Source organism: Notechis scutatus, chromosome 1 (assembly GCF_049901735.1).
Source record: "Notechis scutatus isolate UNSWTSFEM ecotype Mainland chromosome 1, rNotScu1.2, whole genome shotgun sequence".
Lineage (NCBI taxonomy): Eukaryota > Metazoa > Chordata > Lepidosauria > Squamata > Elapidae > Notechis > Notechis scutatus.
Genome location: NC_142009.1, coordinates 121,196,141 through 121,223,344, shown reverse-complemented (window position 1 = coordinate 121,223,344; position 27,204 = coordinate 121,196,141). Strand labels below are relative to the sequence as shown.

At 36.0% G+C, this 27,204-nt stretch overlaps 1 long non-coding RNA gene across 2 annotated transcripts; it reads right to left on the bottom strand.

Annotated features, from left to right (window-relative positions):
- Nucleotides 1–3,559: 3,559 nt before the first annotated feature.
- On the bottom strand, nucleotides 3,560–27,031 carry LOC148132967 (uncharacterized). Of its 2 annotated transcripts, XR_015745561.1 has the most exons (4): nucleotides 26,490–26,610; nucleotides 20,211–20,335; nucleotides 5,989–6,080; nucleotides 4,142–4,972 (listed from the first exon to the last, which is right to left on the bottom strand). It is a non-coding gene; the product is annotated as an uncharacterized LOC148132967 (long non-coding RNA). The 2 variants fall into 2 exon arrangements; XR_015745562.1 differs by lacking the exon at nucleotides 20,211–20,335 and having other exon boundaries at nucleotides 3,560–4,972; nucleotides 26,490–27,031.
- Between the last annotated feature and the right edge of the window lie 173 nt (nucleotides 27,032–27,204).

Sequence of the window (27,204 nt, the reverse complement as noted above, 5' to 3'; positions counted from 1 at the left end):
ATCATCCTGGTTGCTCTTCTCTGTACTTTTTCTAGTCTCTCAACATCTTCTTTATAATGTGGTGAACAAAACTGGATGCAGTACTCTAGGTGTGGTCTTACTAAGTAAATACAAACTTGTCCTTATCTAATTTCTGAAATTTTCATTTTTTCAGATTTTTTCCAGATTTATTCTAAAATAGCTGAATCAAACTGATGGTCTTTGTAGATTTCAATATGAATTTCCAAACTTTTTGAGAGAGAATTGTTTTAAAATAGCACCATCATACAACTGCATGTATTTTGGTCTTTTAATAGAATTGATGGAAGAAAGCAGCCAAGAAACTTCTTATTTATAATTAAATTCTTCTTAGGAAGTACAGATTCATATTTAGAATGATAGTTCTAATTGGTAAATCAGCTTTTAAATGTAAATGTTTCAAGAATAACATAGAATTTTAACCTGGAAGGACAAAAATAGTATCTGTATTTCTTATGATATTCTCTCATTTTAGTGCATTTTTATTGATCATACCAACCCAAACTGAAAATAACAAAACCTTAAAATTATGTGGGGAATCATATTTAATTACTTATAAAATTTTATTAAAAACTATTCATACTCACATTTGTAATTTATTCCAAGTCAAATTTTTAAAAATCCTCTTATATATATTCAAAGAAAACAGGTGCACCATATTTCTCATTGACATCTGTTTGATTCCATTTCAGAAAGCAAATCCCCAAAATAAAAGTGATTTATCCATATATCTTTCGAAAACAATGCTTATCTCACTTGGTTATGAAAATAGCGAATGTATTTTTGGCAATTATGCCATATATGTATATTTGAGTGTGTGTAGTAAATGCAAGCTTCATACATTAATTCTGTTCAATTAAAGTTGTGGTCAAGATTTATACAAGCCGGTATCAAGAAAAAATATATAACTCCATAATAAAAATGGGGGGAAAAAACTTTGAATAGAATTTAGAAAATCTTGGTGGATTCCGCATTTCCCCACCTTCAGTTGTTTTCCAATGCAAAGAGAGTAAACAGCCTTCTCCCAGCTTTCATCTTTTCCACACAGCTGAGAGTGTAGGATGTTTACACTCTCTATCACTTGGATTTATTCTGGATCAATTGCAGTGCAAATATTAATCTTCATAATCAGCTAAAAGGGGGGAAGTATTAACAGCATTAAAAAAAAAGAAGTAAGATATTTCCCAGGGGAAAAAAAAATCCCTTAATGGAGAAAGACAAAATGTTGAAATGTTTTTCATATCAAAAGTGACCAATTTGTCCAAATGAACAATAAATCCAGTACATTTTCATTACATCCGTATCTGTAAGCTTCAAATCATTCCAGTTCAAAATATTTTCAAGAATCCTGAGAGTGATCAATCAAAGAATCATTCTCTTTGGTGAGTTTGGATAGACAGTTGTCAGGGATGCTGTAATGGATTTCAGTACTGGGCAAGCATTTGGACTAGAGGTTCTCCAAGGCCCTTTCAAACTTTTACATTCTATGATTCTATGAAATATTAGTAATCTGAGATTGCCAGTGGGTGTAAATGAGTTGACATGCTATGTCTCCTATATCACTTTACTTGAAAAGAAAATTCAGCATCTTATTTTTAAAAACCAAACTAGAAATAGTTATTGCAAATAAAGTCTCTTAGAATTCATATTACCCTGATATGTTCTTAGAAAATGAAAACTGTCTTTTGGGCAGGTGGACACATTTTCAAAGTTAAGCTGAGGAACTGGCAAAGTATCTTGGGAAGCTACAGAAGATGACAAGGAGGCATCTTCACCATTTTCTTTCTTATTGAGGATTAGCTCCGTGCACGGCTCTTTCCATGCAATCCAGTTCTTTTGAGACTCTAGGGAATGCTTTCAAAAAGTTACATGTTTCCACTCATCCAGAGGATCTGTTTTTATCTTCATCACCAGCATCGTTTGAAAGAAAAAAAATATGATACCCAGATGGCCAAAATGCACAACTTTGTCAACCTATTTAGCCAATTCTTTAGTGCAGGGATCCCCGGCACCCAGTCCGTAGACCAGTACTGGTTCATGGCCCATTGGGAACTGGGCCACGCAAATGGTGGGCAAGCATGTGAAGCTCCATTTGCACATGCAAAACAATCCCCTTCCCCTTCCTGCACTGCCACTGCCCGCCACTGCTGCCAGTCCACAGAGCTGGAAAAGTTGGGGATCATGGCTTTACTGCAAGTAAAAATGCCAACATAATATAAATAGATTATTTATCCCCAATAATTTTTTAAAGAAATGGAGATGTAAAGCTGCCAAGTTGATGTAATTGCAAAGCATCAGTTAAAATTATCTTAAACTATTAGACTAAAATTGTTTTTTTCTCAGCCAGAGCCCTGGAAAGGGTTTGCCATCTGTGGTCACAAGCTCTTGGGAAATTCACAAGCAATATAGGAATCACAAGTAAAAACCACCACCACTGTCACTGGCCAAGCTTAAGCAGACAAAAGGTGCTCTGGGCTCTACTTATTTGCCCTCACAAACCCAGAACCACTGTGATATGTGCACTGACATTTAATTATGAAAATTGGCACATTTATTTCTTACCCGACTCTTAACACCAATGTGAGCTTTATTGGGGGAGGGAAGAGGGAGGACACAATGCCCCATAGTAGAAGATCTGACGTAAAGCCACGCTCTCCACAGTCCTTGCTCTATTTTCTCTTTTCCCTCTGCAGGGGATAATAGAATGACTGCCTTCTGTAGACAGCATGAAGCAGGAGGCAATGTGGAAAAGCTGAAATGCAACTAGTCTCTCCATTTTTCTGCATGGGGAAAGGTGCATTGTTATTGAGAACCATGGAATTTCCATGTGGTTAAAGAGGGCCGTCAGGGGAAAGGGTGCCCACAAGTGACATTTTGTGACATGCATCTGGGCGAGTCTCAACTTCTCAATTCTTTCTGCAGGGTGTGCCATTTCTTTAGAAGATAAATTCTCAAACACTAATTACTGTAAGACTATTAATCCTTTCAAACTTCAGGCTGCTGAGACCTAATGCCAACATGTCATTTTTCAAAACTAATTTTCTTTCTGGGCAACCTATCTTTAAAACATACATCATATTAAGCTATAATTTAGCCGTTTACAGGTATATGTAAATATGTAAATAATTTTTAATCATGTCCAGGAAACACAATTAACCAGACATATCAATAATTTTATCTAAAAGAAGTCATTTCCTTCTTGAATATCATTCAAGTATGAAAATATTATTAAACAACATATCCAGTACCAGTTTCATTTTAAGGAATTGAAACACCCCCAAAAAAAACCCTTAGGCTACACTTAGTTGAAAAATGTTTTGGTTCTATAGATTTTTACCCAAGCTTTCAGAATGAAGTTTAATTTAAACCTTGTTCAACACTTTACCAGTTCTCAAAATGATTGCTTTCTAACCCAAAACAAGAGTAAATGATGAAAATGGGTATAATATTTAGCTAGATATGAATAAATAACAATTTAAATGAATGGAATGGTACTCTTCAAATTAAATATTAGGAAATACTGCAACGTGGTCAAATCAAATCAAATTTCAAACAATTTCTTTAATCACATTGATAGACAAAAAGCAAAACCTTGCTCTAAATACATAAAAGTAAATCATACTGACAAAATAAATCTGTAAAACATTAATTTTTCAGAATACCTCCGAGAAACATGGTTCAAATATAGAAGACTGCAGCTTGGAAAGAAAAGCCCTATGTCCAGGGGTGGGATTCCACCGGTGTTACTACCGGTTCAGTGACTATGTTTTGCGTGGGCATGCGCACTTTGCGCGCATGTGTGCCTGATGCGCACTGCGCACGTGTGTAAAAAACCTTAAGCTATGCTGCCCGAACAGCTGAAAAGTGCTGCCCAGTGTTTGAAAAGCCACTTTTTTCCTGCTTTTTATTTTATTTGTCAAGCACTTACAAGATAATAGGTATAAGTATAAACATGAGTAAGAATACAGGAAATTAGGTACAAATAAATGGGGACAATAGGAGAGGGACGGGAGGCACGATGGTGCACTTATGCACGCCCCTTTTTCAACTACAGCTGTGCCGTGCAAAGCAGCTGAGGTTGAAAAAGCAGGAAATAAAGGACAGGTAAGAGCCCGCAGGTGGGCGGATCAAACAGCATAAAACACAGAACCAGTTCAGTGTCTGCTGCTCTTCAGAGCTACCGGTTCTATAGAGCCGGGCAGAACCAATAGCATCCCACCCCTGCCTATGTCATAGCAAACTTAGATTTTCATCTTATGGTCTATATTCATCTAGTGCTTTATATAAAAACACAGAAAGGCATAAATCTTGCTGTGTCTAATAAAGACTGGAAAGTTGGATTCCCTCTTTAATAAAATGGATGTTCTTGACCTAAGTTTACCCTTCCTAAAATGTTTCTGCCTTACGTTTTGGAAAATGTCCATTGTACACACAGGAACAATGACAAAGGAAAATTAATAGAGCTAAAAATGGATGGAGTGGTGACAGACAAGAAGTAATATCAAGAGAGTTTAGGGAACTGGAATAGCAGGTTAAAGTTTCTTTCCAACTTTCAATACCCTTCTAGGCTTTAAACAAGCCAGCTGCATCTAAGATAACCTCAGCATAGTTTTTATCAGTATCTATCTTACAAATCCGATCTGGGAATAAAATAAACCCCAAGGGATGTTACTTAGAATACAAACATTTACATGCTACATTTTAGTTTACAGTTTGCTGAATTTTCTCTTTTCATATACAAAGCAGACAGGATTTATTCTAAACTCCCCTTTATACTATACCAGCAATCAACTCATCACCTGTCCCCAGGGATGTTGTAACACCAGGGTGTCAAACTCATATTGTTACAGCAGCATCACATGACATGTAGGGACTTTTTTCCCCTTCACTAAACCGGGCGTGGGTGTGGCCAGCGCATGATGCATCCAGCCCATGGGCCGGGAGTTTGACAGCCCTGTTGTAACAGAACAAAATAAAAAGATATATATGTATATGTATATGTATATGTATATATGTATATGTATATGTATGTTTGTAAGTGTGTATACATGTATGGTGTTCGGCTTGGTATATATATATATCATTGTATTTATAGTTATATATATATATATATATCATATGCCATCATATATATCATCATAGAATCATCTGCCATCATGTGTGTGTGTGTACAGAAGCCTGATGATGGCAGATGTGTGCTGTGCTACAACTTTAAAGAACAACTATCGGGTTTTCCGAAACGTTGCCTATATATATATATATATATATATATATATATATATATATATATATATATATATATATATATATATATTTTTCTGAGGTTCTCGGTATTTGATGTGGATCTTTGGTTAAAACAAGATTGGAAGTATATACGTTTGATGAAGTCTCATTCATCATCTTCAGGCTTCTGTCTTCAGCTCTGTGCTTCTCAGAGTGATGTGAGCTTGCAGTTGCTTCTTCCTTTTAACTGCTAGTGGGGGTGTGACTTGATTGGGTGGGGGCTTGGCTGTGTTCTGATTGGGTGGGGGTGTGTTCTCATTGGTTGTATATATATATATATATATATATATATATATATATATATATATATATATATATATATATATATATATATATAATTTGTTTTCTTAAGTTTTCGCAGGTACTTACATGTATGGCATTCAGCTTTGTTCGGATATTTTCCCACGTCATTGTAGTTGTGCTTTTAAAGTTGTAGCAGCGTTTGGCAGAATCTCATCTGCCATCATCAGGCTTCTGTATTTGAACACAATACAGAAGCCTGATGACGGCAGATGAGATTCTGCCGAAACATTGCTACAACTGTAAAAGCACAACTACAATGACGTGGGAAAATACCCGAACAAAGCTGAATACCATATATATATTTAATTAGTATTTTTTCCTAAAAATATGCCAAAAATTCCATTCATATTGTTATGGTACCCTTAGAAAATAGAAATTACTCACCAAATCGCATGGTGTTACTTGATCTAAGCAACTTGTAAATTTGATCATTCAAAAATAAGGATATATATGTTCTGGTCATGGATATGGACAACCTGTGAAGTAATCATCAAAAATATTATTTTCCTTTTCTGGAGTTCTGGTATTGAATCATCAAGAGGCTGATTTCAAAGACTTACAATGATTTGGTCAAGGAAACTGGATACACATTCCAGCAGCTTGTTAACCTCAGCAGGTTTTTTCCAACATCACACCTCAAGACACTGCAGAATCCAACAACTGCATTCTCCTCCCCCTTTCTATATCTTTGAGGTCAAATGGATGGAATTAATTCAGTACTAGTGTCCTGACACTCCCTTGTCTCCCGCTTAAGAGGAGGAAGCATGAACATTTTTTACATTCCTTCATGATAATAAGTTTTTCCTTATGTCTTTTTAGGCTGATTTGTGGTTTTAAGAAAATAGGAAAAACAGTAGAGACGGGACTGCTTTCCTCAAAGTAGAAACTGACTATTTCAATAAAAACTGACATTCTTATCATCTGAAAAAAAGTATGTTTTGTGGGCAAGTCAAATCTCCCCTCAAATCAAGCTCAATACCTTGATGAACTTCATGGACAGATCCTTGTATATTGCTAAACATAGAAATAGTCTGCTATTCCCTTCTGTGACTTTTTCTGACTTCCTACTCTAATCTACAACTTGTAAATTCCCAGGGATCTCTCTTATATATACTAACCAGGTTACTTGTCAGTTGATGATACCAAGATTTTCCAACCTGCTCAGATGCTGCCATCATTAATATATAAACAAATAGCCATTTACACCCAGGGCAATAGTTATGGGGAAATAAATTAGAGCATAGAATCAAGCATACAGTAAGAACATACATGTTTTAAACAGTATTATTTACAGAGACTTTCAAGCTAAATCATTCATATAGCTCAATATACACAACTATCTGAAAGAAAAGGGATTTATAACATAAACAGTGTCATGTGATAGAAGGCAGCATGGGAAATTCATATAAATATTTTCTGTGTGTATTTATAGGACCATAGAAAGCTTATGCCTATATTTCAACAGTTCAATATAAATTAATATATCTGACTTGTAATTAAACATTGTAATTAATTGATTAGGGAAAGCAAAATTAAAACAAAACATTCATCTTCAATTTTTCTTTTAAATATTCTCATTTTTTAAAAATCCTTACTAAATTCCACTTTTACATGAAAGAAATATGAGGGAAAACCTGAGAGGAAGAGAGCTTTACAAATAGTCACCCAACCCCAACCCCCTAAAAATATAGTATAAATGTTTAGTTGTTCTGCAGAGTAATCTTTTAGATGGTATGTGTCTATTTTATCTTTCACTTCTAAAATGGGATTAAAAGCTATCTATATAAGATTACCTGATTTTCAAATATCTCAAAAATCATATCTAACTTTTGCAGCTCTGTCTCTCTTGCACCCTCATATCTTTAAAATAATATTTGCTATTGCAATATAATTCTCTAACTTGCTACTGTACAATTCTAATTGTCAAAGCACTCAAGATTGTGGACAAAAAGATGTCAACTCTTTAAAAATTGCACTTAGCAACTATTCAGGATACCTTCTATAGATAAAAGAATCTGGCAGGTGTTTTAAGACAAAATGCACTTTAAAAAAACCTAAGAAATAAGTCCCATCTAATTTTAAAGGCTTTTTATAAGACAGAACTTTTTGTAAATTGGGAGACAGTGCTTACAAATCTCTAGCAAGGAGCTTCCATAATTTTCTCTATTGTAAATGAAATTACTCTGTAAAAACTTTTCCTCCTTAAAACCCTGGACTTAACTTACTCAATGCTTTACTTGTGAAATCACCGAATTGTTATCAGCAGCTCATATGTCAAGACAATATAGCTTTTGGAAGGCACCTCACTTGAACTAACACATATTTATACAATTCAACAAAAACAGTTATTGCAGGTTTTTTTTACTTTACATTGAACATCAAGATGAGGTAAGACTATTTTTTAACCTCAGAAAGGGTTTTAATTTTTTAATTAATGTATTTACATATTATTTTAAATTTAATTTAATTCTCATAAGACAGTCCAAAAAATAGGGTCGGATGTTCCTTGAAAGATTTTTTTAGAATGTTTATTTATTTATTCATCACATTTCTGCAACACCCATCTCACCTAAGTGGGAAGCTTACAATAAAAAAAATTGTAATATAAAAGAATAAATTTAAAAACATTTAAAAGTATTAAAAGTTAAAAATTTAATAAAGTGGAGGGAACACCCTCACAACACCAACTATCCCCAGTGCTGGATATTACTCTTAGACCCCATGTCAATGGACAGAACCATATCTTAACACACTTTATGAAGGCCAGAAGAGCGGGGCCGACCTCACCTTGAAAAGAGGGGGTAAGATGTTCCAGAGGGTGGAAGGCAACAGCAGAAAACGTAGAACAGTTGGAAGGGGTCTTGGAGGTCATCTAGTCCAACCCCCTGCTTGAGCAGGACAGTCTAGAGTAGGGTCTCTTCCTAAACTCCTTTTATAATTTACTTTCAATGGTTGAGAATGGATGTGTTCTAAGAATAGCTTCTGGATACCAAAATTGCATACAAAGTTCTGTTTCCATGTTAGGCAACTTTAGCCCGAGAAAAAATGCACACATATAGACAGTGTAGAACTCTGTTGATGGACTGGGTTGTTTTTATTAAAAATATAAAAAAATCATTACTTAGTTGTTGCCTAAGAGTCAGGAGGCCTGTCTCCTATATAAGGGATAAATGCTGTGCTCCCATTGACTAGAAAATTTGAGAAAGTTTTTTTTTTCTCTATAACACAGATGTAGGTTATGGGTCACATTTTTTCCACTGCATTAATTTCATTAATCAATATATGGACCTGACATTGTAGTACCCATTATATTGATATAGGATTAAAATAAATATGTCAGAAAGGCAGATTTTTTTTATCTAAGCATTACAAATTCATTAATAGTGTGATAAAATAATTTCATCTGCAAATTTGTCAGCTCCTCAAAGTCGTAAGATCAAATTGTAAATATACAGAAAATATACCATGTTAAATAATTTGCAAAAAGTACATAAGCTGGTAAAAGTGAATATATCTAAAGACTATTTTTTAGATCTAAAGACCATCAAGACAAAAAAAAAGCCACAAAACAGACAGAAGATATTAGAAACACCAATCAAGCAGAACACAGCAAACTCCAAGACCAATAAACACAGACCAAGACTCCCAACCAATCAGGATGAAGAAAAAACCATTCTGGCACAGCAGTTGGCTAGCCCCAAATTTAAAACAGAAACGGCTGTGAAAGTCTGACTCACAGACGAACACAATACAGAAGAGCCTGATGATGGCAGATGAGATTCTGCCGAAACGTTGCTACAACTTTAAAAGCACAACTATAATGACGTGGGAAAATACCCGAACAAAGCTGAATACCATACATGTAAGTACCCGCGAAAACTTAAGAAAACAAAGACTATTTTTATTCTATAAATTGTAAAAAAAACACAAATCAGGAAACATTAAAACAGACTTATTTTTCAAGTTAGGCTTTATCCCTTCTTTGTATTTGGATCCTAATACAAATGTTTTATTGTTTCTTCTGCATTTAATCTGTAATAAAATATTACATGGACATTTAATAACAGATCAATCCTATTATTATGCCTCTCACTCTTGCTAAGTTAGTTGCTAATTGAAAATAATCAAATTGCCTTCTCTTCCTTTCTAACACAATGAAGATTTTGTGATAAGAATTTCCATTCCCTTCTTCAGCTTATTGGATATGTACAAACTGGAGTAAATGTGAACTCAATTCCCTTCTTTTGCTGGAAGAAAATAGCTGAGCTGGTTCTCCAAGCATATATTTAGAAGGTACTACCCACCCTATATTACTGACAATGATCCCATTCTCACTGATGTTAAAGAATTGATACTTGTAAACCTTGTAAATATTTGTACTTATAAACTGACACTTGTAGAGCCAAACCAAAGGAAGCCATGCTGGATGCATATATGGTCACTGGCTTTCATCACTAAACAGAACAAATGAAGTAGCAATTCATTCATTTTACATCCATAATTCTTCCTTCTTTTATTTCCTTCAAGCCAATGTCAGAGAAATGCAATGCTTTATTTAAAATAGATGCAAAAGAATTGTCAAAATCTGATCTTGGTGCTTGGAAAAAACACATACTTCTATAATGCATGCGTAAGCAGCACTGTCAAATTTACATTTATAGTATTTCCAGAATTCTGAATGTTTTTGCTATATATTATTCTGGTATTATTTTTCTGTTGATTAAAATCAATCCATTCCTTAGTAGACTTTGGAGAACTAGAAGGGACGAGGGGGAGGGGCGAATGGGATAGATTCCTATATCTAGAGCTCTGAAACTTCTACCCCATCTCCTGAAATGTCTAAATAGTGCCCACTGGTTGTCTAATTCTATCTTTTAGCATTTAAAGAATCCTCTATCAATGGCATGCTAAAGTTAAAATTAGTAATCAGAGCAGTGGTGTGAAGAGAGACTTGAGTACTTAGGTTTGTGTAGCAAGAAGAAAAAAAATATCCATCCATTCTGTAATTCAATAATTGAAAAATGCATCACAACTCATTCTTTTTGGTTTAAATGGCTACTTACACCTCTATCAGCCATCAAAAACTCAATATTGAGGAAACCATTAGGAAATAATTCTGAAATCTCTCATCCAAAAGAAATTTTACCCGAGTTCGTTTTCTTTGATAAGCCAAACCAAACAGTAATAGAATGTTGCATAACCTAGCTAAGATAATGCTATCGATTAATCATTGTTAAGCAGCAATAGGCTATAAACCATGATTTACAACAGCTAGACCAACTGAACATGCTAATTCTCAAACACATGTATTATGGTGTACTTCTACTGATAGATGTGTAACTACTTTTATCCAGCACATATATAAACAAGATATTTGACTAAGAGTACTCACCATGGTGACTGTATGAAGCCATAGTTTATTCATTATTTGCATCCCACCGTCACATGATCTTTATGATATTTACTTCCCAGGAAAAACTGTCCCATACGAATCATGGGTTCATTCAACAACTGTGGTGTTCACTTAACGACTGCTACAAAAAAGGACTGTAAAATCTGACCTACTTTATGACCACACTTGTTAAAAATCATGATGGGCAGGCTCCATTACAGTTATAACTCAAGGATTACCAGTATGAATATGACAAAAATTAGAAACAATCATGGACTGGTTTGAGATTTTCTTAAAAACGGACCTATTCAGCTCAAAGTGTACAAAAATAGTCTTAAGTAATCTTGGTCCAAATGATTCCTTAAGTCTACTCTAGGCATGATATTGGATTGAAAAGACTATTATAAAAGACTTCATTATATTACTTGCAAGCTATCTAAACTGCTATCTTAATTATATGTCTGGGCACAGTAATTCTATAGCCTTACTGAAATAACCTTTATATGAGTCTTATAATCAGTCCCTAAGAGCTGGCCGAAAATGTTAATATTCAAAGCAAGGAAGGAAAAAACATTCATTACCTTCGTATTTCAGAGACTGCAGCTTCCTAACTCATGTGGTTCCCAATGTTTTGTTTCCAGTCTGAACATCAATTTCTATAGGATTTTTCCCTCATGGCAAGAAAAGATACTTTAATTGTTTTATTGCTTTTTTCCTGTATCTTTTGAAGCAAATGTTTCTCCTTCTGCAAAGTTGCACACCTACAAAACAACTTGTTTATGATCTAAGTGTCATGTACTTAAGCTCAGGATTTGTTTTATATTCAGTTGTAGGGTTAGCATGAACTGGAACTTGTAACCACCCAGCACTTACTTCTCAACAGTCTGGAGATAAATGGTTTGTAGATGTAGTTATCTTGGGGGAAGCAGTATAGCAGACTCAATCAGGACCCCTTTGTGCTAACCACTTGCCTCTTGTTTATCAATTTATAGAAGCAATCATTTGCCTGGTGTAGCAATGGTTAGAATGCAGCTATGCAGGCAAACTCTGCCCACAATTTGGAGTTTGATTCTGACTGGCTCAAGGTTGACTCATCCTTCCATCCTTTCAGGCTGGTAAAGTGGGGATCCAGATTGTTGGAGGCAATATGCTTGCTCTGTAAATATGCTTGCTCTGCTTAGAGAAGGCTGTAAAGCGCTATGGGTCTCATGTAAGTCTAAGTACTACTGCCATTGCTATTACACAAAGGACAGGATAACAGATATTACCTGTCACTGTAGCTGTATTATTTGATAGAAAACTGTTGAGAGTAGTCTCAAATAAAATTATTTTGTTCAAGACAACCAGCAATTTGGACTCACTGGCCCTATATTCCAAAATAAGGCTACAAAAATTGAAATGGGAGAAAATTGTAATTTCCTAACAGATTTCCCTGTTTCAGTTGATATCTTTGTACAAAAAGAAAATTCCCAAACTCAGTTACTGAATAAAAATCAATCTTTTCAGGCATCAACTGAATTTTGAAAAGTAAAATGAAGAGTAACAGAGACCTATCTCAATAGATTTACACAGTACTTTAGCTATGTACAATTTACACAACTGCTAACATATTCACAAAGCATGTTTATAATCTGAGAGATAATCACGATCCAGGTTGTGCATGGATAAAAAGACAAGCCCAAACTATATAAAGTAAATAAAATCTGCTGAAATATTTTTTTAAAATATTAGTTTATTTCTCTGAACAAATTCCATATAATTCACCATTTTTCTTTGTTCTCAGAAAGATGCTGTCAAGTCAATTTTTAACAAGTGGATACCCAAAACTGCAAGAAACTCAAACAAGATAATCTGCATAAGTCTAACTAATCTTCTGAACAGAAAGTCAACATTCACATTCTGAAGGCATCACATATTCTTAGTCTTCGTTGAAATTTTTTAAAAAAGAATCTCTCCACTTAGGAATTGTTGAGAACTTTTAAACATTATTTTTGAATTCCTGCGAAGTTTGGTATTCTTATGAATATAGATACCTTATATCACAGTGGTTTCGCTTTTTTTCTATTATTAGAGAAATATTTCACAGGATTTTGCTGAGTAGGAAACTTCAACATCAGTTTTAAAGTCCAGTGGTCCAATTAATAGTATATGGCTTACCACATTTCATACTCATTACCGATTTAAATTAGTTTCGTATTACAGGATACAAGATACCGGTTTAAGCCATTGAGTTTCATTAACTGTTAAGTGCAGCATGTAAACCGTGTCATTTAGACCAAAACATGATAAACAAGCTAACCACAAATCAGGAACTCTAAAGCAATTTTGTACAATATTTAAACAAATTATGATTATATGTAAACCATGTTGTTACACATATTGTCCATTCACTGAGAGGAGTGAAATTTACCAAAGCACGTATCAGTATTACTACTCACTGTGCACAGGAGTTTTGCCTAGCCTCAGGCCAAAGATAGAACTTCACAACTGTCAGTCTTCTAGAGAGCTGAAGTGCCTATTGCTGTCTATATTAACACTAGTTTCAGTATATGACTATAAATGAGTAAGTTTCATCCTTTAATCCACTATTTCAGGTTTAAGTATTTGCATGGCTATCTTAAAATTTTCTGGGCTTCATTAAAAAAACACAACTTCTTCCTATCAAATCAGGTTACAACACAGAATTTTGAACAGCATTCCAACAGTTGCATTTTAAAAGTTTATGGAGCCAAGAAAAGAAGGCAAGGCCCCAAAGAGTCAAAAGTAAAAGAGAAATCCAAGCCAAATATCAATTTTCAACCATCTTTGTAACATACTTAATTCAAGTGGCAGCATATTGGAATGCAAGCTTAATCTAGAGTAGCACAATTGCACAATACCTATTTACTTTAGTAATATCTGAAATGGTCTCAGTAGGTTAATAGAAGCCAGGCAAAGACAGGGAGAAAGAAAGGCATAAAACTAAACTCTCCTTGATTCTTTAAAATCACAAAGCAATCTAGCTTGAATTCAAACAGCTGAATAGACATTTATGTGATGTATGCAGATTTCATTAGTAAACTGGATTCTGCTGGCAAATATGTAGAAAAGACCAACCAATTGACTGTCATCAAAGTCTCAGGTACATTGCAAGTTGTAGGGTAACCCATTGTGTTTTAAATCATTGGCTGGCTACGAATTTCCAACAAAAACAAGGCAAGGCAGGGACTTAGACAAACTCTAAAAAGACAAAATTTTAATCCCAGGATGAACATCCATGGCTCTCCCCAGCTTGAAGATCAAGCTCTATAAGTACAAGCAACTGTATCTCACAGTAATTTAGAAGTAGGAAATCTTGAGTACAACAATCTATGCAAATTTAGAGATAATATTGATGTAATCACCTCCTCCAAGGCTCACACAGTAGCCAAGTCCTAGTGGATACAGAAAGAGCAAACTCTTGGACATTTTGTTGGTGGATATAATAGATTTCAGCCATTCCTTACTGCTTAACTTCGAGATCAGGGGTGTCAAACTCACATCGTCACATGATGTATTGCAACTTTTTTTCTGCTAAACCAGGCATGGACGTGGCCAGCACATGATGCATCCAGTCCGCGTGCCACAAATATGATAGCCCTCTTCTAGATGAAGCCTTTGGGAGAAGTCATCCATTGACAAAGGGATGACTATGCTGATGATACCCAATTATGTATCTGTCATTGGAATGCACAAGATATTCAGTAGCAGTCTTTACCTGGAGTCTGGGGGCTATTAAAAGTCTCTATGAAGAGGAACAGGTTTAGAATCTTACAGAGTGGCTATCTATTCAAAGTTTGACAGTTCAGAGACAGCCAGTCTGAATGGGGCAATGCTTCCACATATGGAGCTAGCCCATAATTATAGGGTCTTCCTCTGGAACAGAAGATAGAGGCCTCTGGATAATTACATCTTGTGCAGGAGCTGCACTGGCTGCCACTCTGCTTCCAAGTGTTGTTCAAGATTTCACATTTAAAGTATTTCATGGTTCACAGCCTATATGTCATTATTTTCTCCAGGTTTAATTTGTCTATGTTGAATCCACATGCGTTCCAAGCTCAGCCTTCTCGTTAATGGCCCCCTCCTCTGGAACAGATTATTCTTGGATATCTGGACCACACCTTCCCTACTAGTTTTGTCCCAGAAAGATATTAAAACAGACTTTTCATCTGGACATGAGTAATATTATTCTACTGTTAATGGTGGCCCATTAGACCGATTGATTATAATTGACTTAATTGATTTTTGCTTTTAATCACTCAATATTAATATCATAAGCCAAAGATTCCAGAAATGAAACATGCAAGTTGAATAAATGAATGAAACAAGTCACAAAATGATGCATTCTAGAAAAGGGAGGTGGTTGGTTTAACAGGATGGGGAAACGTATCCGTCTTCCGGTTTTAAAAAAGCAACTGCAGCACAAAATTAGCGCTTAGGATGTGATAATGAGTGAAGATGTAACTAGTACTAGTCAATAATGATTTTTAGGACTTACCAAATTCGACAACAAATGTAAAAAATTATGTGTTATTATTGTTTTTGTATTTTTGAAATTGTACGTTTTTAAATTTGTAAATAAAACTGTTTTTAAAACTTAAAAAAGAAAAAAGAAAAATATGTGCTTCTTGATACTCACAAATTTCATGCCATCTTTATATTTAATAAATAAAACCAAAAGTTAAGTAAACAGGATCAAACACCAAAATCTGCTTAGGGCAGCATAAAAACATTCCAGGGGGAAAAAGCAATCTAAGATTTGCATTTTTCCTCAGAAAGAAGAAAACAATTATGGTACAAAACAGTGCTAAGATACTAAGAGATCTTAGTATCTTTGAGATCTAAAGGTATGTGAGGGCCGGAACACACACACACACACACACACACCCCGGCCAGCAAGCTCTTTGCATTTCTTACTTTTCTTCTGTAATCCTAATGTTCACCCTTCTCCCAAAGCATTCTTTTTACACGTGAGTATTTCAGGCCTTCAGAACCCTAGACAAGTTTGCATTTTTATAAAGACCACTTTATTTCTTTTTTAGGAACATGCTCAAAGATTTCTGAAGTTTTGGCGCCCATGGCAGTTGGCAGCTGCAAACATCCGACTGAAAGCCCTGTCTGCTTCTTCACAGCTTCCAGTCGAGGATGTTTACAATCGCTCCCTGTCAATAGCAATATTCATTCCTTTGTTGTTGTTTTCTTATTAACCTGTACCTAGATCCAAGCAGGTTGACTTAGAGAATCCTCCCTACCATCTGTGCTTCAGGATGCCATTTCACTACAGCAGTTTCTAAAATTTCCGTCTGCAGAAATCTATGTAATCAATATGATGTAACAGGCAAGTATCCCAAGCATAAGGTTCCTATTGAGTTAAAAGAGGCAATCAGTAAATATGTCCAGCTGTTCCTTAAGATTAGCTTGCTTCAAGAAAAACATTATTCACTTTATCCAACTGGACTGATATTTCCAAAAATATCTAATGAGCTATTAGATACTGTAACAGCTCCATTAACTTTTTAATATACTTTTATACTCATAGAAGCTTTGCAATAACCCTAATGTTATTATCAGAATATCAAACCTGGATTACTATGAACAATCCTAATTCTCCTTTTTTTTAAAGTCAACATAAGCACTGCTTAAAGACTGTTTTGTAAGAATTTATTGCTATAACAATTACAATGAACAAGAGTGTCAAAATAAAGGCATTGGAAAGAGACTGAGCCATTCTCCTCCTCCATCCATAAAATATTCACAGTGAAAGCTGATACATAAAAATGTTTTAGTTATTTGAAATGCATACTTGCAGAATTATTTACTTCGACTGATAAATGTAAAAGATCCTCATAAATTACTTCCTAGAAAAGACAAGGTTAGATTTCTCTACACCAAGGTTAAGAAAACTTGTCCTTCAACAGCAGATGAAAACAAGCTAAATTGTACTAGAAATTGATTCCTTTTATTCACCACTAAAGTCAAAGCTATTAAAGCCTCCTAAGGAAACCACATTTTCTCAATGAATCAAGTCACTAAGGAAACAAAGCAAACTTCCAATGCTATGCATTCCAGGCATTTTTAGTACTTGGCATCCTGATAGTGTTTTAGAAAAGGATCAACTTTCTATCTTGGAACAGATTTCAAACTAGTCTTGGGATTCTAGCTGCGGTACCCAATTTGGTGTAACAATCTATACAGAATATGGAGGACACATTTCAATCTGTGTTATAAGCCTGAAAAACACCCATCAGTTTTAAAAGTGTTAAAGGAGATGAAATAAATAAATAAAATGCTATTATTGTTCTACCTAAGTAAGGAATATCACCAGCAGGTTTTTCTACTTTATACTTCCTCACAAAGATTAGCCTTTGTTCATACCAATATATCATTTCTAATTTGCCAGAGAAAAAAAAGCCCCATTAGAGCTCATTAGCTGAAGATCACCATGTCAACAATGCCCCATTTCATTTTCTACATTTATGGTTCCTCTCTGACGTCAACCAGATTATATCTGTACCAAAGTCAGTAGAAGGTTATGTCTAAAGTGCTTCAGTTTTCAGCATACAATTGGAGTTCCATTTTGCAGGACAACAGAATAATAATATGCAATGTTTTCCTGCATTGTTGACTTCAATCAATGAAGTTTGTTTTTTTGTTAAAAGCTTGTAAATGCTGCCTCAGCGTTTCAGTATTTTGGACTAACAAAAGTATTCATTTTGGAGACAGCTAACAGAGATTCCCACCCTTAGCTATGATTTATGTAGCAAACAATTCACATATAAAAAATTAATGGCTGTGCAACTATTCCTATCTCAGAAAAAGAAAGCAAATAAATTATTTGTCAAATGAATGGGAGGCAATTTTAATAAAGCATAGTTTAAGGTCAATGGAACGAACTACAAACTGCTTTCATACAGAAGAATTCAATTGCTACCACAATCAAACACTCCCGATCAAAAGTCATCTTTTTCCAAACATTCATTTAAATTAATCTATAGAGGCTAATCCATGGCCAGAATCCAAAGACTAAATAAATCAAATTGATGTTTGGACTAATTTTCATTCATTTCCTTATACCATGTAGCCAGCTGGTTTTGAAACACAGGTAAGCTTCACCAACTTCCTATTTAACATACAAGGACAATTCTAATCCTAATCAATATGACCAAAGCAGAATAAAGAGATTTAACAAAAATTGCAGTGAAGGGCTTCAAAGCTTTCATAAAGTTCCCTAAGATTTGAGTTTAACTCTTCGGAACTTAACTGACACATCCATGCAGTTACTTGGGCAACAATTCAGAAGAGATTTACAACTGCCTTTTTCCAGTGTGTCTTTTCAATGCCCTAGTCTAACTTACAGTATTTCTGTATCTTTGTAGATCTAGGTACTAACTAGGCCTAGCCCTGCTTAGTTCCCCTGTCCAACATTCAACAGTTATGCCATCCGCTGAGACCTTGCCAAATACCAGAGGCATTAAACTGTATCATGTCTTTGCTCTAAAAATTTTGGAGAAGTTTTTAAAACCTAAAGAAGAGAGAATGAATTTCCCAAAAGCTGTCAGTTTACATTCTGGTAGATAACTTTTTTTTTTTGGTCTCAACAGATGGTTGCACCAAGCTGAGTTTGTCTGGGCTGGGAAGCTAAGAAAGATTAGGCCATTTTGAAGTTGGACAGGATACCACCACAGAATTCCACAACTGTATGCTAAACCTGGCAAGTCAAAAAATATTCCAAAGAAGGCAATAACAAACAATTTATACAACTTTAGAAAACTGTAAATCACGTCCACGTAATTATTGGGAATCAAGCACCACCCATGGGTAATCATAGTAAAACACCCAGAGTTTTTACACTTATCTGAATTTGATATTACTATAATATTGGGGAGTTTCCCAAAACAGTCATAAGGGTTATTACAATCAATTGAATTATCACTGTCTTTTCATAGAAAATATTTCATTCCTTTCATATAAACGCTCCCCACAAAAATTAAAAATATTTTTAACACTAGCAAGTTCTGTCTTTTGTTTTAATATTCCTTGAACTATTCAGTATTTTCCACTGAAAGATTTCTGGAAATGGGAATTACTGTCCCTGGCCAATATATGGCCATAACTTAATGCATCTGGACTCTTTAATTCATATTTTCTGAAATTAATTCCATAATGTTCAGGTAGATATTCCAAAATAGATCACGGAGTTTGGAACATAGGAAACATGGAGCAACACCTACTGTTCTGTTGTGTGCGAGAACAGGGGTCGCCAAACTGTTGGATCTCAGGGACCACCAAACTCATAATTTTAAATCCTAGGGACCACTAACTGGTTCTGTGGGCGTAGGCTAATTTGTGGGTGTGGCTTGGTGGTCATGTGACTGGCTGGGCATGGCTTGTATGTAAATTATAAATATTTATATAAATATTGAAATTTTATCAAAAAAAGAGCAACTTTCAAATCAGACAAAGCAGGCAGGCAGATTGAGTTGCTCACAGAATCACAGATTCATTCAGAGATCTATCTATCTGCCATCGGCTAGCTCAGTCTGTCACATAAAATTTGCTTGCAAGCAAACTCACAAAATTAACTCACAATACACCATGTATGTAAATATTGAATCTTTTATTTAAAAAAGAACAACTTTTACCCAAAATCAGGCAAAGCAAGCAGGCAGATTGAGTTGTTCACAGAATCACAGATTAATTCAGTGATCTATCTATTTGGCCTTGGCTAGCTCAGTTTGTCACATAAAATTTGCTTGCCGTGATTCTGCACTGAATAATAGAAGCTTCAGTCCGAAGAGAGGTTCGGCTGTGCTTAAAAGCAGAGCTGAACATTTAAAGACTAGCTAGAAAGCAAGAAATCCAACAATTTCCTGCTTCCTAGCTAATTTAAATCTCCCGACACAGCAGAACAGCTGATGGTCGGAAAAAGGAAAAATAGCAATTTAGCAGGCAAGTTTGCTGGGTAAAGAGTGAGTGGGGGGAGGGTTCCCACGGGCCATGTAGGCAACGCAGCCTTGTGTTTCTGTGCAGCCTGGATTAATTGCTTTGGGAGGGGTGCTATGGGGGTGAGATTTCTCTGTGGCCCACCAAAATTTTCTCGTGGCCTACCGGTGGGCTGTGGCCCACCAGTTGGCGACCGCTGTGCTAGAACATTAATTAAACCCGTGATCTAAATGAGCAAAAATTTTTAGTTTACCTGGCTGAAAGGTGTCTAGTTGTTAAAGAAATGAAATTCTTCACTCACAAAAATCCAATCTTCTCATTTGAACACCTAAGACACCTCATACATTTTTAGGATCACTGTTCTTGTCAGCCAACCTCCTAAAAATCAAATTAAGAAGAGTGAAATCTTCATTACTCTGTTTTCATGAGACTGAGAATCTTGCATTATTGAATTAAGTATTCCTAAGAAAGCGAAGAAAATAGTAATGGACAAGAGAACATATGTTTGCTAATTGTAGTGAAAATAAATGTGCTACCAACATTAGTGTTAAACAATCTTAACTAGCCTTAATTCACACAGTGTGTTTTATAATTTAGCAATTACAATATAAATCAAAAAGCTATGTTTAGACATTTGAGTTAAAGCATGAATTAAATTTGCATGATTTTTTCAGGTTCAGTTGTAATGATGGAGTACATGAGGGCTAAAATTTAAATTTCAGTCTTAAATTTAGGATATTATATTAACTCAACCTCTGTGGATTGCAACACGATTACTTGAGTTTTGTCCCATGTTATGACTTTTTTTGCCACATTTGTTAAGTCCCCAGGATGCAAATGTAATAAGTACATGCCAGTTGCCAAGTGTCTGAATTTTGATCAAGTGACCATGGGGATCCTGCAACAATCATGTGTGAAAACCAGTTGTAAATCATTTAGTGTTACTCTAACTTCAGTCATTAAATGAATGACTATAAGTCAAGGACGACCTGTACGAACTTGATTACATGCATTTTCATGTCGTGGTATCAAATCCATTCTCCATACTCTAGTACAGAAATATTATAATGAATACAGAGTTGTTTCATGAATCACAGCAAAATTGGAGGCATTTATTTGGAAGTAAATATCACTGAACTAAATTGGATTTGCTCATAATACATTTGCACTCAACAGAGATATGAATTCATTTTTTGAATTCTAGACGACAACAGAAAGTATTTAATATGCTGGATCTTAATAGTCTTCAAAATAAAATTCCAATACAAATATATTATAGAAGATTGGCTACTTATTAGAAAACAGTTTCCACTATGGTTCAGAACTGTCTATACAGTAGAACCTCGGGTCATGACCATAATCCGTTCTACGACTTCGGTCAAAACCAGATTTGGTTGCAAACAGAAGTGAGACTGACTGCGCATACGCCTACAATTCTGCGCATATGCGGAAGGGGAAATCACTGCGGCAGGGAAAATCACTGCAGCTGTATTTGATCAGCACCTGAGGATCTGTTCGTGAACAGAAGCAACAATTTTCCCAAATTTTTGGTCGTCACCTGATTTGGTCACAAACAGAAGTGTTTGTGAACCGAGGTTCCATTGTACTGTATAACTAAACCTATCCCAGGTCTTTGGAAGAGATTCAGTAAATGACTTAAATCCCGGGTCTTTGGAAGAGATTCAGTAAATGACTTAAAATGCCAAACCCAGTCTAAACATCTGGGTGTGTGAAAAAATGGTACTTTTTACACCATCAAACATCTGCCTATCCCAGGTCTTTGGGAAGGGCTTGATAAGTGGCTAAAAATACCAAATCCAGTCTGAACATCTGGCTGACTATGCAACAAGCCATAGTAACTATTATCTTATTTAAACCAAGGCAATATTTATCACTGCAGTCATTATCAGGGTATTTAAAAATGGAGTGTTTATTTTTGGGAGTATTTTGTAACTTATGCAGGAAGACATATTGGATAGGAAAAAAATGCTCCTCACTGAAGAATATTCTAAGGTGGAGCATTTATTGTAAATCCCTTTAACAGAAAGGATTCCTCTTAGGTACAATTAAATGCACTATATAGCTTCAGGAGGAACAAGAGCCTATAGCTAACAGCATAGACATTTTAATAGTTCATTAACTAAACCCCCAGTTTGAAGCACTGACAATATATTTGCAAGGTCACGTACAGTATTTCAAATTCTGTTAATATATTACACCTTTTATCTTGGTGCACCTGCAAGTTAACTCATACTAGAAGCTACATTATTAGCATGTGGGAAATGTTTTAAACAAACTTAAAGCATTCATATACAAAATCTTACATGAGAGGAAAAGTAATACAGGATTTGTTTTTAGTCCTGTTACACAACAACTGAAATGCACATTGTGGTACAATTAGCAGTTTTAAAATCTGCAAAAGATTTACTATGTAATTACACTACGATGCTGTAGTATCTACAGAATTCTCATTGCTGTTCCCACATGTTTTGTAGCTGAGAACTGTATCGGATCATAAGCATTCACCTTAGAAGGAATCAAACACCTCCAGGCAATCCAATTTTATAGTCTTCAACCAAGATTATAAAATGTGGTTTAAGTGTTTATTTTTAAATAATTCAAAAATTATTTAAAGTAAAAAAGGACCTTTTCCCAAGACCCACAAAATCACATAATAGTGCCAACTGAAAAGGTTACTATTCATTTTAACACTTTATATATACATTTAGCTACTGTGATTTATTCTACAAATGTAAAGCACAGCTTAGCATACATGCAAACACAGCCTGTAAGAATTAAATGAATTTAGATATACATACTTGATCATTTATTACATTTGTTGTAAGCCCCCTCACAGCAAAGTAGACAGCAAATAAATTTAATATCAACTTTCATAGATGTAGCTAACCACATCTCAAGGTAAGTTTGAAGGGACTGATTTAAATGACTAAAAATAATTTATATATGGAATTTTGAAAATAATTTGATTCATTAGCCAGGGAAACAAACTATTCTACAACCATACAAAACTATGAGCTTATGTTAATCCCCCAAAGTCCATTGGAAAGTCCCATCACGTTCTAGGCGATTTACTTATACCAAGATTTAGTTTCAATCAGGTTGCCTTTCAAGAAAAATACACCAAACATTCTTGTACCTTAAAGTCAAAGCAATGAAGTAAATATTATAATCTATCCTTCCCTTTTGGGGAACAAATTCAATTTTACTAATCACAGCAACCAAGCAGAAGTAACACCCCCATTTTAAGGGACATGAATGAAATGCTTCACAACTAGGACATAAGCCCCTATTTTTATTGATGACAACCAATGCTCTTACTTATGCATTTATATGATAATATAAATATTTTAGATTTTATAAATATAAAGATTTTAATTATATATCTCTAGTTTTTGTGTCTTAAGTGTCTACTTTTCTATGCACATATGTACATTAGGTTATAATTATCTCAATGCTAGGATAAAGCTCCACTCATGCCAAATATAAATAGAATTTTGGAAGAAAATCTCCAAAATCTCTGTAGTTTACTTATACTGGCTTAGAAACAAATAACTGTAGAAACCTAGTATCTCTTACTCAAAACTTATTTTCAACTACACTGGCAAATTAACACAAATGAGAAGCACAAGCAAGAAGCACCTTAATAATTTAACCACTGGCTGAACAGCATTCTATTACAAACAAAAAGGATACAAAATTTAGTTATTCAGAAACTATTATGTCCTAAAATGAGAAAGAAGCAAGTTCCAAATGCACACTCATCTGAGGTACAAAGTTCTGCCAATTAACTAGTCACCAAGTTAATACTCCAGTAACTGCCCTTCCAAATAGGATAGCCAACTGTGTAAAAAGCAGCCTTGATATGAAAGCCAGATTTTTTTAATCAATATTTTGGAACTGAGGAATGTAGATTAATATTTTTGTAATGTTTTCAGCTCTGTACACACTAATAAACAGTAGCATTTAGCATAATTATTTTCCTATGTTTCTATAGTATTTTAACTTGTTTCAAAATACAAAACCAGGTGTGCCAAGCAAATAAATGCAAAGAATTATAGATCAGAAAATGTTTTTAGGAATATGTTCTTCACTGCACAAGACAGTACACTCAAAGTTATCCATCTAGCCATTGGAAATCGCTTCAGGAAACATAAAAAGCAGTTTAATCAGAAAAGAATTTCCACCCCTTTCCTAACTAGAAGCCACACCCTCCAACTAATGACAGAAAAGCATTTTGAATTAGAACTCTGCAAGTGCCCTGCCTCAGGCAAAGCAAGTCTCTCCTATTTTCAGAAAAGAAAAGAAACTCTTGCTCAATAAGTAGCAATTAGGCTGCAGAATTTATATGCTGAACACGGTTAAATGGAAGAACACCAGATCAGTGGACCATAGCTTTAGTGCACTGAGTATGATTAACAGAATGAGCCTTCAAAGGTCAATTAAATGTCACCCCTTTTGAGGGGAAAAGTTTTCTGAAATTTGGTCAGTGTGTAGTACTGTAGTGCCTGCAAACTTAATGCTAATATTTCACTAGGATTTCTGTAACCCCCAATACCTGTATGTACACACATAGTGGACATCTATTTCCTGAAAAAGAATATTTATACCAGCGGGCAGAATGTTAGCGCTATTAGTTATATTTAATCGAGTAAAGCAAGGTATCATTCCCTTCAGTGGGATGAAATATTTCTTTCCCGAGAAATGTTTTAACAGAACATTCCAGGATGAAGTTGTGAGGATAAATTTCTTGCGAATCCTGGAACATAACTGATTGGGAGGGGGGCACAGAAAATACTGTGGAACTTTCAACTTCATTTGAAAAATGCAAACATTTGTTTTCTGCAAAAACATTTTGGCCTTAGTCAAACAAATTTACAAAGTTTTAAACTTATTCAAGAAATATTATTATAGCCCAGTATTTCCAATACCCCCAAACAGCAGAGACAATATTTACAATATGCTATAAGTAATGAAATATAAAATATTTCACACACGCATACACTTGCAAAAACTTTTTTAAAAATCTGCAATAGAAATAGTGAGCAAGAGCTAGAAGTTGAATTATAATAGCACATCAGAAAAAAATGTTTAAGAGAAATCTTTTGAACAGTTTGCAGTTCTTACAACGTATCTTGTCAAGATGGATAAATGATTCAGAAGAATGTTTTTATACTTTTCCCAAGGACAGATGATAAACCTTCACTATGAATAATGAATCTGTATGGCCTCTGTTCTGAAACCCATTAAAATGATTTACAAGGTCAGCTAATACATAAAGTGATATTTATTAATCGTCTTCCTAACATTGAGTGTTAAAAAGATTAATAGGTAACATTGATCTCTGGGAGTTTGGGAAAAAGAGCCAAGAAACGCAAGTTGCGTTTTAAAATTGGAGAACTTATCCTTTTTACAAGTACAAGGTAAGTCCATTGGATTCATCAACAATTTTAAACCTTCAAATTCAGTACAATTAAAACTTGAAGTAGATTAAGGTTGGAATTATACTAAGCAAAGGCCTGTTGAAGATGAAAACTTATTTATACAGGAAGGCAGTGAAAACAAAGTATAGTATAACCTTAGCAGACCACGTGAATTCTAAAAGATTTCAAGCACATTTAGACCAGAGAAATGCACCTTTAATCTATTAAAATGCCATCTGTTTAATATTAAATGTACAATTCATTTAGCTTCATCTGCACTTTCGGCCACTTTTTTAAATTCTTCACGCACATAAGCTCATCAACCATAAAGTTACCTATGAGTTCACAGTTTCAATCCGAAGTACACACGCAGTACTTGGAAGTAAACTGGAGCTTCCTTAACAATAAACAAACACCAGAGCGGAGCGCACAGCTACATTCCCAGCACAACTGGAGCAACTTGATCTGTAGCTCAGTCCACTCAGCCATGAAAGATACCTGTTGCTGCACCTGCAGAACTGGCTCCATTATGTCACCAATGCCCGAGCTTGTAAAAGGACTGTAATTCCCCCACCAACAAAACTAAAAATCAAACCAGCCAGCTCGTCTTTTTCCGCTTGGATTTGTCGCCACTCTGGAACCAGGCGTCCCTTTTCATTATGATTACTGTTGTTGCTGTTGTTATGCCCACATCTCTCTTTCTCTCTCCAAATATCCCAACCAGCCATTCTTCCGTACCACCAACAAGCTCTTTTTAACACAAGGCAGAGCGGTGGAAGGAAGGAAAGAGGAGTCTACTCCAAGCCAAACCCATGTTGTTATGCTTTTTAAAGGGGGAAGGAAGCCGAAGGCTAATTCCCGCCACACCTCGCCGGCCCGCACGAGCTTTGTAACTTTTTTCCCCCCAGCGGCTCCACAACGCTGCTACTCCGGTGGCGGGACGTGGATGAACACGTGTGTTGCAAAGCGAGGCAGACCCCCTTCTCTTCCTCCCCCCTCCCCAAGATTATCGGGCACCGGCAAAAAGCCCAAATCCTCCAGAGCGACGATTCTCCTGCCTCTGAAGCAGCAAACGTGGAGGGGGGCGGCACCTGTGGCGAAGTTCTTGGCGGGCGCCCTTCTCCCGCGCCTCCCCGAACTTGAGCAGCGCAACAGCCACAGTCCACCTAGTCAGGCGGTCCGCCAAGTTCTCTCCCCTCCTCCGCCCGCACATAATTTCCACCCACTGCCTCCGCCGGAGAAGAGCGGCTGCGGTAACGCTGCCGCCGCCGCCGCCTTTCGGTTCCGTCTCAGCGGAGACCCCAGCGCCAAGTGGGAAAGGGAGAGAGGGTAGCCCAGGACGCCCCTTCGGCCGTGGAGAAGCAGCAGCACAACCGAAGAGTGACGCGCTTTGCGTCACGTGGAGTTTGGCCCCCAAGAGCGCGCAACTAAGTGCCCCAAGGAAACTCTGCCCGCCATCCTTCCCGCTCGCCGCTTTTCCCTCCTTCGGGAGCGCGGCCGGGCTTGGCATTGTCCGTCCCTCCACTGTCCCGTGTCCTTCCTTCCTGGCTCCCCAAGGGGGCGTGAGGGGGAGCGTCCCTTCAGACTCCACCTCTTCTTCTTTTGCTTGCAATGTTTCGCCGTGCTCTTTGTTTCTCCTTGCTTCTTCCCCCCACCTCCTCCTCCGCCCCCATTTGCTTTCCTTTGACAGCTGCGGTTCCTTCCCATAAGGCTGAAAATTCTCCCCACCACCACCTTCATAGACAGCCCAACCCGGCCGAAAGAAAGAAAAGTAAAGACTCCCCGTCGCTCCCCTCCCCGGCCTCC